Below are 14,992 nucleotides of genomic sequence, written 5' to 3'. Positions count from 1 at the left end.
ATTCAAAGTAAAATATATACAGATTAGTGATTAATACTGAAAAACTCCAAAATCATGAATCATGTTTCCTAGTGCTTAGGTCCTCCGTTAGAAGGAGACATCCATGAAGCAGAAAACCTTGTTCATTACCACAAGCATAGTCAGAGTCTTTTTTGCTGCATATACGAATAGAATGGTACTGAAAGCTCTGCTTGATTAGAATAGAATGAAGACTTGATTTCTGAAGAGGGGATAGAAGGTAGCAATGTCTTTTTTGTTAAACGCCAAAAAAAACCCTACAATTTTATCACAAATGTTAAACGACTCTAAAACAGTAGCTGACAGACTGTTTTAACTCTTTTGTTAAAGTTTTGTTTGTTTTATTTTTAATTGCTTTTGTAGTAGAAAGAGGGTTAAACAAAGAGTTCACCCCTTGGCTGTTTAGACCTGTGTAGAAAAAAAAAAAAAAAAAAAAGAAAAAGATTTGATTAATTCCTTTCCATTTTGTTGCTATATTCCTTGTATTGACAGGAATAGTGTAGGGCTGCTAGGTTATTCTATAAGCCAACCATTAAGAAAGGCTGATGTCCAGCTTAACTTTGTATGATCCATCCCTTGCCCTCAGCCCGAGCTAGATCATAATTTCCAGACCAGCACTATTTCATATTTGTTGTAACCACCTCACAGTGGGCATCATGTAGAGGCCACTGTGAGATCTTCAGAGGAGAGGTGCTTCAACAACACTGCAGGTGTTGAAAGGATTTTGAGCCTTGAAGTACAGGATTTACATTGTCACATACATTTTGTGATACAATAATAGCAAAATGCCTGTGCATTTGTCTTCATGCATGTTTCAAGAGATTCTTATAAAATGAAGCATTTTGAAAGAACGGAAGTTCTCTAGATTTAAAACAAATCTAGATGAAATGTCTCTCCCTAATCCATCCTTTCTGAGTTTCCTAGAACTGGCAATTGCATAGCTGGGAGATGTTGGCATGTTCTAGGTCACCATCACAGTGCTTAAAGACTTTTGTCTTGTACCATTTCCAGTATGTTTTTAGGCTTTTTAAATACCTGGTTATGTTACTAACTCAGTTTCTAGTGTGCTTATTTACCAATGAGCTGAAGATGACCTCTGTGGAAGAGAGAGTTATTCTGGTCCTACCTAACACTGAAATGAATTCCTCAGGACATAGGACCATCACAGTCCTTTGTAGTGGGTTTATGTGGCAAGGTTTTGGTAGCAGGGGGCCATAGGGGTGGCTTCTGTGAGAAGAATCTAGAAGCTTCCCCATGTTATTTGTTGCCCTGCTACTGACCAGAGCCAAGTCAGTAAGTGATGTTGTTTGCACCTCTGTGAAAGCATATTTAAGACAGGGAAAAAAAACAACTCCTGCTACACAGCAGCTGGGAGCGAGAGGAGTGAGAACCAGCCCCACAGCCGCCAAGGGCAGTCCAGCAGGAGGGCAGGAGGTGCTCCAGGCACGCAGCAGCAGTTCCCCTGAGGCCTGTGGAGAGGCCCCTGGTGGAGCAGGCTGTCCCCCTGCAGCCCATGGGTCCCACATGGAGCAGATCTCCACGCTGCAGCCCCCCCGTGGAGGAGCCCCCGCTGGAGCAGGTGGATGTGGCCTGGAGGAGGCTGCGGCCCATGGAGAGCCCCCGCAGGAGCAGGCCCCGGGCCGGAGCTGCAGCCCGTGGAGAGGAGCCCACGCAGGAGCAGGGGGTCTGGGGGAGCTGCCGCCCACCCGTGGGGGACCCATGCTTTAGCAGTTTGTTCCTGGGGGATGGACCCCGTGGTACGGAGCCATGTGGGAGCAGTTCTTGAAGAGCTGCTGCCTGTGGGCAGCACCTGCAGGCTCAGTTCGGGAAGGACGGCATCCCGTGGGAGGGACCCCACACCACAGGGGACAAGAGTGACTGAGAAGGAGCGGTGGAGATGAAGTGCTATAGACTGACCACAACCCCCATTCCCCTGTTCCCCTGCGCCGTCTGCTCGGGGGGAGGAGGTGGAAGAAGGTGGTTAGGGGGGAAGGTGTTCTTGGTTTCTTTCATTTGTTTCTCACTTCTCTAACTTGTTAGTAATAGGCAATAAATCTTACTATCTCTTACACGACAATTGTTGAGTGATCTCCCTGTCCTTATCTCAACCCTTGAGCCCTTTGCATCGTATTTTCTCCCCCTTCTACTGTGAGAAGGGGGAGTGAGAGAGCAGCCATGGTGGAACTCGGCTGCCCACCCAAGTAAAACCACCACATCCTTATCCTATTCCATGGCAAGAGTAAGGTCTGTCTTCTTCACCCTTCCTTCCCTTGTGTACTTACATAGTAACTTTCACCTCTACTCAAGAGTGACAACATTAAACACTACATACAACACTAATAAAAAGTACCTTAATAAAAGCACTTAATTACTCACATAATTCTCTTTCTGAAATAGGAGGAAATACAAATGCCAGATATTACTCAGTCATGTTCTGGAAGGTATTCAAATATTGCGGATGAAGGTGGCTTTGAACTACAGAATAGAATAGACATTTTGCATATTGGGAAAACACATAAAGAAATTCCATATGAAAAGTGCTGTATAAGAGAAATTGAATTGTATTATTCATTGATGGTTTTGTAGAGAAAGAATATACATATTTCTAGGGTTTAGTTACACCTGCCTGTGATTCAACACTCACTGCAGTCATTTTAAATCTCTTCCTATCTGAATCAGTCTTTGGACTAGGGAGGTCTGGGCAGGAAAGCTCTACCTCTCTGGCCATGCCTCCTTGCAAGGGTCTGAAACAGCTGTATGAAACAGCAGGACAGCATTGTCCAGTAGCACTCCTACCTACTTCCTAGAGAAGAAAGATATGAGAGCAGGGACATACCTCACCACTACCAGTCACTACTGGAGTTCAGCAGCTGTACAGGAGATACCATGCAGTCTCCCTGAACAGTCATCAGTGGAGAAAAGCCAGGTGAGTAAGCCAAGCTGTAAGAAGTAAGCCTTTAGGGGGCGGCAGCTGACATCAATCTCCTTTTACTCCTCTCTACCGACGTCAGACCCCAGCCTTCCTGGTGTGCTGCGTCACACTAATTCACAGATTGCCTATGCTCTTTAGAGGGATTTAGTCCCTTGATTAAAACTTAAACAGGTATTCTTCAGAAGCACAAAATCAAAATGTGCACTGCGACTCCCTGGTAGGTTGTGACAAAGACTTTGACATTCCAAGTGGAATCTTTTTGAAGTTTTCTGCGATGTTCTCAAGGAGGTTTATTTCTGTCTGAGTTTTGAGAATTTAAGTCTGTGAAATGCTCACTTTTTCATTCTTGTTCCAATTTGTTAGTAAAGAGAAAAAAATGTTAAATATTTTATTTCCCTGTCTCTAATAAGTCTATTTTTATAGTATTCAAAAAAGCTTTGGCAGAGAGCTACCCCCATTTAAAACAAGGTAAAAAAGACGCGAAGCTAAATTGAGCAATATTTTTGACTTTCCTACATTTGAAAGATGTGTGGGTGTCATCTGAATCCTTTGCAAAAGACTCTGCTCAACTGATAATAAAGGACCAAGAGTAATTATTTTCCCTTTGCTTATTTTCTAAGATATGTAAGGAGAAAAACAACAGATTACCAAGGTGGTTTACACTTACCCATAATTTTCGTAATTCATCAGAAAATGCTATCTGGCTCTGCAGTGAAGCATTGAAACAGGCTGTCCCTGGATGCTGGGAGAGCTCCTTTGAGAAGAGGCTGGACAAACACATATGTGGTCTAGCACATCTCCTGCTTAGTGTGGGGCTGGAGATGACAAGGCAGCAGCTTTATACAAAAAGCATATGCTTGATTTGAAAGTAACATCTCGCTTTTAATATGGACGTATAATAATTTATTAAAAAGGAACTGTCCTGATTTTGTCTGTGATGGAGTTAATTTTCTTCCTAGTAGCTGATATGGTGCTGTGCTTTGGATTTAGGATGAGTATAGTGGTGATAACATGCTGATGTTTTAGCTCTTGCAGAGCAGCGCTTGTGCAGAGCCCAGGACGTTTCATCTCCCTGTGCTGCACAGCCAGCAAGGAGGCTGGGGGTGCACCAGGAGCTGGGAGGGGACACAGCCAGGACAGCTGGCCCAAACTGTCCAAAGGGTTGTCCCATACCACATAGTGTCATGATGAAAAATCAACTGGGGTGGGGGGCAGCAAGGCTCAGGGACTGGTTGGACATCAGTCAGCATTGTACATAACTTGCTTTGTATATGATGATGATGATGATTATTATTATCCCTTAATTTTCTGTCCTATTAAACTGTTTTAATTCAACCCATGAGGTTTTGCTCTCTCTCTCTTTTTTTTTTTTTTTTTCTCCATTTCTTTCCTGCATCCCACCAGGGGGAAGAGAAGAGTGAGCGAGCATCTGTGTGGTGCTAAGCTGCCTGCTGGGTTGAACCACAGCAGAAGCCTAAAAATTCTCTTTAGTGCTCTGCTTGTCCACCCGTATTGAAGAGTATCACTACTGTCACTGGAATAGAAGGCCCCAGAAGCAGTGGAGAAGCAATTTTTGGGAACTCCAGGGACTCCAGGGACTGTCTGTGACTGCAGGGCATCTGTTACAGGCCACCAGGTAGAGAAAGATAAAGCATATTACCTGTTAATAAATTAAGTCTGTTCCTTTTCTATCCAGTTGCGTTTACTTCCCTGAGCCCCCCAGATGTTCTGCTGCTGGTAGAAATCCATTCCTGTGCTCTCAAATGCTCTGAAAACTCCAAAATAGAAAAATTAATTTTAAGATAACAGTCGTAAATACAAATACTGATATTTCCAGAAAATGGCAGCTGGTGAGTAGCAGCATTTATAAATCTACTATTGCCTGATAGGGATCAAAAATCAAGCAGTGCACAGACACCTGACCCCCCTGAAGTCAGTAACAAAGCCCCCACTGACTTGCAGGGAACCAGGATTTCAGCACTTACATTTAGCAATTCAACTGCAGAGTTTGTGGCAAAAAAGCAAGGTATTTGTTTGTGACGCTGACCACCCAAGAGACGGGCCAACAGCCCTGTCAGCTAGCATGGAACAAAAGAGTGTTGAGATGAGACTGCACAATGCACTGGCTGTGTTAGTGCAATTAGCCAATCATGTCATGAGTCACGGGCAATAAAGAGCTGTCTGTAACAACAGGGCATGAGGAGATGCAGCCATTTCTCTGCAGACAGGATTCTTTAAATAAACACTACCAGGTCACTTGACATGTGGTAGGCATCCACATGGCCAGGCAAACAACTCAGCCAAACACCTGGAATCATCATGGGATTCATTGAAACAGATGCATGACTAACAAGGAAATCCTGCAAGCTCAGTTTCTCTTTGTTGCTTTTAAACTTGCCCATCTTTCTTCTGAGGCACTTACTGGGGCAAATATAGATCCATACTTTCTTTTTTTTTTTTTTTTTATTAAACTCATTTTTTAAATGAATGAAATGTTCTGTTATATCTCACTGAGTTGAGTCCCAGAGACCCAGATGTGTGTGGATAACAAGAGTAAGAGCATTTTTCAGAAAATGTTACCTGAGCTTATCAAGAATTCAGCCTCAGCCAGCATATATGACCCTTTCATACATCCATGAGAATGCCTTTGTATTGCTTAGCGTCATGCTTTGTTAATTTGTGAACCCTTATGGAGATGGATAGTGTCTTGGCTAGCTTGACAAAACACAGAGGTTTTTTTACAAGAGTTCAGAGTGATGGCTGTGGGGTGACAGGCAGGAGATCATATAAAATGGTCTACAACTGGCATTTGAAATCATGCTAAAAAGTTCTGTTTTCAGATTCAACAGGTCCCTGTGACTATCTTCAAGCTCTCTGAGAAGTTTTGAGTGTTGGCCTTGTTCCATAGCTTGGGAGAGACTGGAAATCACTAATCTGGAGGATTTAAAAACATCAAAATCCAGAATCTAAGACTTTCTGTTTTCTTGGTCCAGGTGTAGGTAGCTTGGTTGGCCTAAACTTGTTATCCCCACTCTAAAAATAGCTTGAGAAGGAGACCACCATTCCTGCATTAGTATTTGTTTTCATTGATGCATTCAGGCCGACAGGTTTTGGACAATCCTACTTTCAAGGAATAAACAACTCTATCACTAGGTTTGTATTCCTTCTCACAAGGAAATATTATGTCACTGAACTGTTGATACTATTATCATCACTGTTGTACTTATGCATTTCTTTTTAAGGTATTTTGATGGGGCTTGTAGGGGTAATGGCTGCTGTGTTAAAAATTCTGGGTTAATTTGTGTTTTGATATAAGCAAGCATTTTAAAATAAACAAATTATGATCTCTCTAGCAGAGAAATACTTTAAAAAGTATTAATTCATAAGAGCTGGTGATTAAAACAAAAAAATTGATTTGAGTGTCACAAAATTAGACTTATCCTTCTGCAATTGTCAACTGAGCTGATTTAGTGGAAATTTGCTCAACTAAAGTACACAGAAGCAGACTTATTCCTAGGACATGTTCATTATTCAACATCAAAAAAACACCTGTAAGTCTGTAAAGGGCAAGCTAGAGCACTTATTGCTCATACTCATCAGAGTGAGAACAGAAAGGGATTTAGAACAAGTATTTAAGGAAGAGATACCATCCAAAGGGACCTGGACAGGCTGGAGAAGTGGGCCCACATGAACATAATGAGGTTTAACAAGTCCAAGTGCAAGGTGCTGCACCTGTGTTGGGGTAATCCCAAACATGAGCACAGACTGGGAGAAGAACCCATTGAGAGCAGCCCTGCGAAGAAGGACCTGGGGGTTCTGGTGGACGAAAAACTTGATATGAGCCAGCTATGTGTGTTTGCAGCCCAGAAGACCAGCTGCATCCTGAGCTGCATCAACAGAGGGGCGGGCAGCAGGGGAGGGAGGGGATTGTGCCACTCTGTTTTGCCCTTGTGAGGTCCCACCTGGAGTGCTGCGTCCAGGCCTGGGGCCCCCAGCACAAGAAGTATGTGGGGCTGTTAGAGCAAGTCATTCTTTTTTGATTCAAACTTTTTAATAACATGTATCACCTCATCTGAATGTATTTTCTTTGAAGAGAAATTTTAGTGCTTTAAATTCATTCTCTAATGCTGCTGGGAAAAATAATCTGTGAATTATATATAGTATATATATATATGTAATTATATATATATTGCATTATAGCAAATAGTACAATTAAGTGAGAAAGAAGGTGGATCACTAATTAATACACAAAAGCAACTCCACTGTTCATGAACTACTCCTGCTTGGAAAACCCATCCTTCCTGAAGTGACATGTCTGTTCTGGGAATGACCAAGAAAAACACTCTTTTCTTCTGTGCTGTGTCTACAGGTCAGGAGTAACATGGTAATATCCCATTTACAGTGGCAGATCTCCTGAAGAGAAATGAAACAATTTATTTCTTTCTGAAAAGGATAAAAAACACCAGATGCTTTTCTATCCAGGGACCCACAGAAGTGCACTCAGAAATGGTGACAAGAACTGCTTGGATATTTGACTGTGAAACAGACCTCTCAGTGCTTGGGAAATGTTCCTTTGCTACTGCTGGCATGCAGAGCTGTGCTTGCAGGAGGTCACAGTTTTAGTCAACACCTTCAATTATAACACACCTCTGCTTGCGTCAAACTCCTGCTTTAGGCTGTCTTTGCTGATTGTTTTACATGTTGTCTGCAAACTTAGCTCATCTGGCATGAGCCAACTTACTCCCTCAGAGAGGAAACTTTGGGAAGGCAGGGCTTTATATCTGCTATTACAGGTAGTAGGGCAACCATTGGCACCTGAGTTTCCAGACAACTAACTCACCTCAAGGCATCCAAAAGCATCCCAACCCCTATAGGTTTTTGCACACTTAGGGTTTAGCCACTTGATCAAGTGTCACAGTATAGAAACCTAGGGGTGCTGACTAGCATCAGTGGCTCACCAGTGGGCAAGAAGACTACAAAGAAGCACATGGACATTCACTATAGGATGAATAACTGAACCAGCCCTTCCTGGGCACAGGGCTTTTTTCTGTTGTGGTACTGTCACCTCTGGAAACTAGGGAAAAGGCAACTAGTTGACAACATATCACCACATAAGGTGAACCTTGCCCAGCATCACGTCAGTCCACTGAGCCTTGTTTCAGCACTGCTTAGGACCCTGGGAAAGGGAAATTTTCTGACGTCCACATCTGTTAGAAGAAATTGGAAGAGAATCCTTGTCTAGAGGTTCCTCTGTTTAATTTTTTCTGGACTTGGACATTGGTGAAACCTGTCAATGGTGGATGTCCATGGTCCATATGTCATATTTCAAAGTCTGTATGACTTTAAAAAATAACTAAGATAAATAGTGCTATTGTCAAGTATCTTACATTGGTATACAAAGCCATGGGAAACTTGTAGAGGGATCTGCAAACTGGAAAAGGCTGGAAATTTCTTCTGATTCCTTTGGACTTAAACAAGTGCTAAAAGACTTCTATTTGATTTTGTTGTTGTTGTTGTTAGTTTTTGTTCTTGGGTAAAGGTGAGGAGCCCCTGTTTGATTTTATCTGACCTATTGTGGACAAATTGACACTACTCACTTAAGTTCACATTATTGAATTGTTCTGTTGTAGAAGACAATGCACAGCTTCTCTCAGCCCTGGAAACATTTCATTTTATTTCCTAGAATCCTCCAGGAGAGTTGGTGGGGTTTATTGACCTAGAAAACATTTATTTCCTAGGTTCCTAAGGGAATGGCATTGGCCTCTTCTGGCGTTACCTTGTTGTTGCTACTTTGCACTATGGCTTGTAATCTGTATGTTGCCTTAAGGCCTATTTATTGCTTGTCTCTTGGTGTAGGCCAAAACCTACAGTTTTGTAATGTTCCTGAAGGAATTAATAAATTTATCCCATCAGAGTCATCTGTTACCTCTTGTCCTTCAAGACTTTCCTGGGGCCTTATCTTTACCAATTCCCCCACCTCTAGTCCTGCCATCCTATAGAAGAAGGACCCCAGATGCAGTACTTACAGTAGGAAAGTACATGGGTGGCGTGATGTATGAGGAAGAGAAACTGCTTGTGGATTTGTGAGATTGCACAGCCCAGCGTAACGTTATGCCAAAGACTATGAGGGAGGAGCAAACGTGACAGGGATCCTTTTAAGAGGCTTTTGAAAGTAGCCTAGGGAAAAGGATGAGTGCTGGGAGAGGCAAGCACATGGGGACTTGAGCAGACCCATCCAGAGAAATGAGGCTTGTGCTACACAGGCTGAGAAATCATGTACTTCGCCACTGAACAGCAGAAGCACATGTATTCCCAAACGTGGTTTTCCTTCACAGAAGTCCTGACATGTATAAGGATGGTATCAAGACGGATTCATGAGGTCCTGATCACTCTGTTCTGTTGACAGGATTTCTCCCCACCATCAGAAAACTTGTGCAGCCTGTGATGGGTTGTGAGGATGAACATAGTGCTAGGGGTGCTGGCAGGTAGGCATTCTCTCTAAACATGTGTGTGTTCATGCCTGAGACACACTCCACACCCACCCTGCAGAAGGATAATGAAGGAGGGCTGGCATTGCATGCGTGGGAACATCACCCAACTGGTGCCCAATTTGCAGCATCACCACCATGTAGGCTCCTCTTCGAGAGCAGCAAGGCATCACTGATATGTGCCAGGCCCCCTCTATCAGAATTCACTGGTATGTATTTTTTTTTCAACTCTATTAAGATTATTTTCTTTTGAAAATTGTCTCTATTATTGTGACCCTTATTTGTGGTTAAAAATGACAATAAACCAAAATAGCCCTTTCTAGTTTCTGTAATCATTCATTGCTTTCTGGTTTAAACCAATCCTCTACGCTTGGCATGTTAAGCAGTTTTCCTCTTCTGTTTCTTAAAAAAAATTCTAGGAGCTAGTTCTAAAAACCTTTTCGGTCTTTTTTTTTTTTTAAATCTCAGTTAATATATTCTAAACCAATGAGTCGTAGGGCTGTAGAAAGATGATACCAATTAAACTCAAGATCTGACAGTCTTTTCATAAGTAGAGCAAAAGATTTGGATGAAAAGGCACTTTGAGTTGTTTCCTTTTGCAGGATAGTACTTGCAATCAAAATAGATTTGATGGCTAAGATCTATTTTTGGCTGTGCTGGTGTATATCCATAGCGAACCAGTGAAAACACCTACAAAAAAAAGGAAGATTTCAGAGCTGTTTGAGTCAGTTTGTGCAGAAACCAGTGTCAAAGCAGGTATCAGACCTATCTCAGTGCAATTTTATGTTTGAAAGAAGATTGCTGTCTTTTAACGACTCAAACAAGCACGTGTTTGCTTGTGATTTTCTATAGTCAGATCTGAGAGGTGCTCATTTTGGCTTTAATAATCTGGTCTATACTCCTTTTAGGAAAAGCTGTTTTTTACAGACAAATTCAACATCTGGTAAGATAAATGTATAGACTGCATTTCTTTAGTGATATCTCAAAAAAGAATTACAGTGAGAACTTTAGTATTTCAGAAACATACTTATATTTTGTTTTGAGTTTTAGAGGCAAATTGATTATTTCAGCTTTCTTTTCTCAATATATGACCTAATCATACCTGTCCTTATTAAACTGAGTAATTTCATTAAAGTGAATTCATTTTTATGTGAATACATTAATGTAAAATTAATTTTATTTGCATACTCATTTATCAATTTCAGATTTTTTTCTAAAATAAATTAAATAATATTTTGAAATGTCAATAGCTCAAACACTCATGAGCAGTGCTATTATAAACCAGAATTTTTACATGCTGCGCATGTTTGTTTTGCTAAATGAGTAAATTTAAACTTTGTGTCTCTAGCAGACCATATGTAAAAAATAATGAGTCAAATTTGATGTTAATTTGAGGATTTTTTCATGACATTCACCCCCACAATATTGAAGCACTGGTTTATACAGTATGGGACTTTGGAAGTCCTTCAGAAAAAAGGAAAATAAATAAATAAATAAATAAACAAATAAATAAACAAATTGATAAATAATACAACTGGGACAAACCAAAGCCATACCAAGAGCCTTTGGCAGAAACTAGTGCCATGGGCAGGCTGCAGGTTTCCCTGCAGAGGGTATACCACTCATACCACACTGGTACATACAAGGGCAGAGAAATTCTGGCATGAACAGAGGCAGGTGCAGGAGCCTGGCTGCCAGGTGTCAGCCGAGCCCAGGTAAATCTGTTCCTGGCATTGCACAGGGCTGTCAGTTGAAATTAAAGGACTTTGAGCATGATTAAACACAGGTGAAAGTTGAATTGTTTGTATGACTCAGGATGAGTGAGAGCAGTCAAGGGTGGGGAGGAGAGGTGTGCTGCTTGATCCTGTGCTTACAAACAGAGAAGGGCTGGTTGGGGATATGAAGGCTGGGGGCAGCCTTGGCTCCACCCCAGAGGTGGTGGAGTTCAGGATCTCCCAAGGAGGAAGCAGGGCAAGAAGGATCTCAACCCTGGACTTCAGGAGGGCAAACTTTGGCCTCTTCAGGGACCTACTTGGAGGAATCCCATGGGTTAAGGCCCCAGAGAAAAAGGAGGTCCAAAGGAGCCGGTCAGTATTCAAGCATCACTTATTCCAAGCTCAAGACCTATGCATTCCTATGAGGAAAAAGGCAAGCAAAGGGGGCAAGAGACCTCCTTGGATGAGCAAGGAGCTCCTGGAGGGACTCAAATGGAAGAAGGAGATATAGGGAATGTGGAAAAGGGGACAGGCCACTGGGGAAGAATATAGGGACACTGTCAGAGGAACAGGGATGTGATGAGGAATGACAAGGCCCATTTGGAGTTAAATTTGTTTACTGTGAGGGTGACAGAGCACTGGGAACAGGTTGCCCAGAGAGGTTGTGGAGTCTCCTTCTCTGGAGATGTTCAAAACCCACCTGGATGCGGTGCTGTACAGCACGTTCTAGGTGATCCTGCTTGGCAGGGGGGTTGGACTAGATAATCTCCAGAGGTCCTTTCCAACCTCAACCATTCTGTGTGATTCTGCGATTCTGTGAGAGCCTGAGGAGATCTAGGTGGACCAAGAAACATGCAGGTGCTACAGTGGTGAGACAGACTCAACAAGTCCAAGTTCCATTGGAATTTCCTCCTAATGTCTAGTCTAAATCTATCCTCTTTTAGTTTAAGACCATTTCCCCTTGTCCTATCATTATCCACCTGAATAAAGAGCCCTTCTCCATCCTTTTATAAGACCCCTTTAAGTATTGAAAGTTCGCAATGAGTTCTCCCTGGAGCCTTCTCTTCTCCAGAGTTTTCTTGTCCATAGCAGCTGCAGCAATAATTGTTACCTTCAATCTTCTTTTTCATTGTAACTCCTTCTATTATCCCTTATTCTATGTTATAACTTAAATGTTTATAGATATATGTTAAAAAAAAAAAAGCCTTAACAGCCTTGTCAGCATCCGTGAATACTTTATACATTGTACATTCAATCAAATTCATTATTAATACTAGTTTATTTTGTTATGTCTTTCATCTGTCTAGATCTAATCTCTGAATTTATTTGTTTCTTAGTGGACTGTGCTACTTTGGCTGTTCTGGTGTCAGCTGTCCATGGTGTCAGGATGGCTTGTTGGGTCCTCAAGGAAGACAGCAACTCAGATGCCCCATGTACTGTAGGTGATCATAGATGTGGGCTGGTGATGCCCACGCCCAGGTTGGCTCAGGTGTGGCTGGGCAGAAGTAGCTGAGGGGCTCAACAGGGTGGCTGAGGGGACACAGCCGCAGATAAACCTGCCCAGGTGCCATCTGGGAGGGTGCAGGATGGTCCAGCACAAAAGCAGACCAGGGGCTCTTGCAACTGCTCACAACTGTTACATGTGGTGACCGTTCATGACCATGTCCCACTTTGAGTGATGTTCTGTGGTACTGCTGAACTTAGATGTAACCACATAACTAACGCCACAGACCTGTCCTAGGCTCTTAAGCATGATGGTGGGGACAATCCACAATAAGGAGATTGACACCCTCAAGATCATCTAATCAATAATATATATATATATTATATTATATTGGGAAAGGGGGATAAGAACCTCAGCCAAGGGATTCTTGACAATCTTGGTTTTCCTGGAAAAAAAAGAAAGCTCATGTGTGTTTGTGACTTAGTTTCCCAAAGGCTCCCTCAGGATAACTGGCAGCAGCACTGATGTTATGGCTTGTAGTCTAAAGGACATATACCAAATAAAAGGGCTTAAGGAGACTCAGCTTGAAATTTTCTTAACAGAGCTTCTTAACAGCCATGGTATAATAGTCCAATAAATGAAAGAATGTCCAATAAATGAAAGAAAGTATTTTATGGTGGTTATCTATCACATACAAAAACAATAGGTTTCCATTATGGGATTGGTAAGAACAATTAACATTGTATAGCATTGATGTGCAAGGTTTGAAATGTTTGTAAAGTAGGCAATAGGACTGGTTGAACGTGAAGTGTCCTTACAAGACACTAATGAAGTTGCGTTATGCTTTAAGCTAATCACTGTTGTCAAACATTCCTTCCCCCAGTATCTGGCGATCTTACAACATAGGGGCGTTGCAAGTAAAGTGGTAAACTGGGGGATTAGGTGTAGGAAGTACTGAGTAGTTGTGGCTAATGCACACATATGGAAATGCCACCACTGGAGATAAAGGCAACATGTTTACAGATTTGGTTGGAGAACTGTTTTCCACCCAAGCTGTATTGGATATCTCTCATTCAGTGTCTGGTAAGCAGTACGTAGGCCAGACGTTACTTTCACTAGGCTTAAATAATTCCCTTTTTGATGTTAGTTACAGGGTGAGGCACAGCCTCCCTGTAGGTGGCAGCCTGTAAGTTGAGCTCACCAGGAACGAGGTGTCCAGGCTGTCTCTATTATTAATAAGGACAGACAGGCATTTCCAGGAGGTGGTTTGTTGCACCTGTTTTATGAAACTGTGTTGTGTTGCAGAGGGGAAGGACCCCAGAAGTGCCTGCCACCACCAATTACAGAGGGATCTTACCCGACTAGCTCCGACGAGATGTCTATGTCCCAGATGACCCAAGCAAGATAAAAGAATAAGAAGCTTTGATCTTCTGGTGCTTATTGCACAAGTATGCGCTGTTTCCTATAATAACTTCAGTGACTTATATATGACAGTTTAGGAGGAGGAAGCTAATTAACAACAGATATTTAACTGTCCTGTCTTTATCTCTAGCTAACAGTATGCAGAATACACCAGCTTTAAATATGAGCAATTATAAATAATAATAAAATACTGGAGAGAAGCCAATTCAACATATGCAATGTGGTTTTTAGCTGGAATTTATTCAGTTTCCTAAGCTCATATTGTAACTCTTCGTTGGGTTTTAATTTAAATCAAGAAAAGCAAGTAAGAAAAAGTACAAAAAATCTCCAATAGTTTCCATAGAATCTGTCAGTCTGTGCAAATTAATGTGGCTATGAGCTTATATTGTACCCAGTGCCTTGTGATTGCAGGGCAAGTTGTTATAATCATATGGCTCAGAGCTGGGCATTACAGCAACAGGCCAGTCCTGGCTTTCTGAGCATTTCAGCATGCAATGCAAGAGAGGAGAGCAAGCTCTTCATTAAATTAATACATCGACCTGGTATGCATATAATGTACACAGTCAGGATTTTGGGGGGCAAATGTAACAGCGATCGATTTTTATTTTAATTTTTTAATTTGTCAGGTTTCTCAAACAGAAACATCTGTGGAGTCGCTGCAACTCTCAGAAAATTGAAACTTGCACACAACATTGCTCCAGCTCTCCAGGTGGTGGCACCCCAGCCCTGTTTTTCTGTAAGGCAATTAAAAAGAAAAGGGAAAAAAAAAAAAGGAAAAAAAAACACCTAAGAAGTCTAGGGGAGGCAAATGTTTTGTTTCTTATAATTTGCTCCATTTGTAAATAAGCATTTAAACTTTATTTTAACAGTCATATTTGGAAGGAATCAGTAGTAAAACAAACCAAGGACTTATCATTGTTACCTATGTTACTTCATTTCTATTCTTTAAGCTTTTTTAAATACTCTGTCATTC

At 41.8% G+C, this 14,992-nt stretch overlaps 1 long non-coding RNA gene across 1 annotated transcript; it reads right to left on the bottom strand.

Annotated features, from left to right (window-relative positions):
• Window positions 1–431: 431 nt before the first annotated feature.
• On the bottom strand, window positions 432–5,237 carry LOC121062251. The gene is made up of 4 exons (XR_005815495.1): window positions 4,936–5,237; window positions 4,611–4,725; window positions 3,618–3,765; window positions 432–722 (listed from the first exon to the last, which is right to left on the bottom strand). It is a non-coding gene; the product is annotated as an uncharacterized LOC121062251 (long non-coding RNA).
• Window positions 5,238–14,992: the final 9,755 nt, after the last annotated feature.

This window comes from Cygnus olor, chromosome Z (assembly GCF_009769625.2).
Source record: "Cygnus olor isolate bCygOlo1 chromosome Z, bCygOlo1.pri.v2, whole genome shotgun sequence".
Taxonomy (NCBI): domain Eukaryota; kingdom Metazoa; phylum Chordata; class Aves; order Anseriformes; family Anatidae; genus Cygnus; species Cygnus olor.
This window is presented reverse-complemented; position numbering and strand designations above follow the sequence as displayed.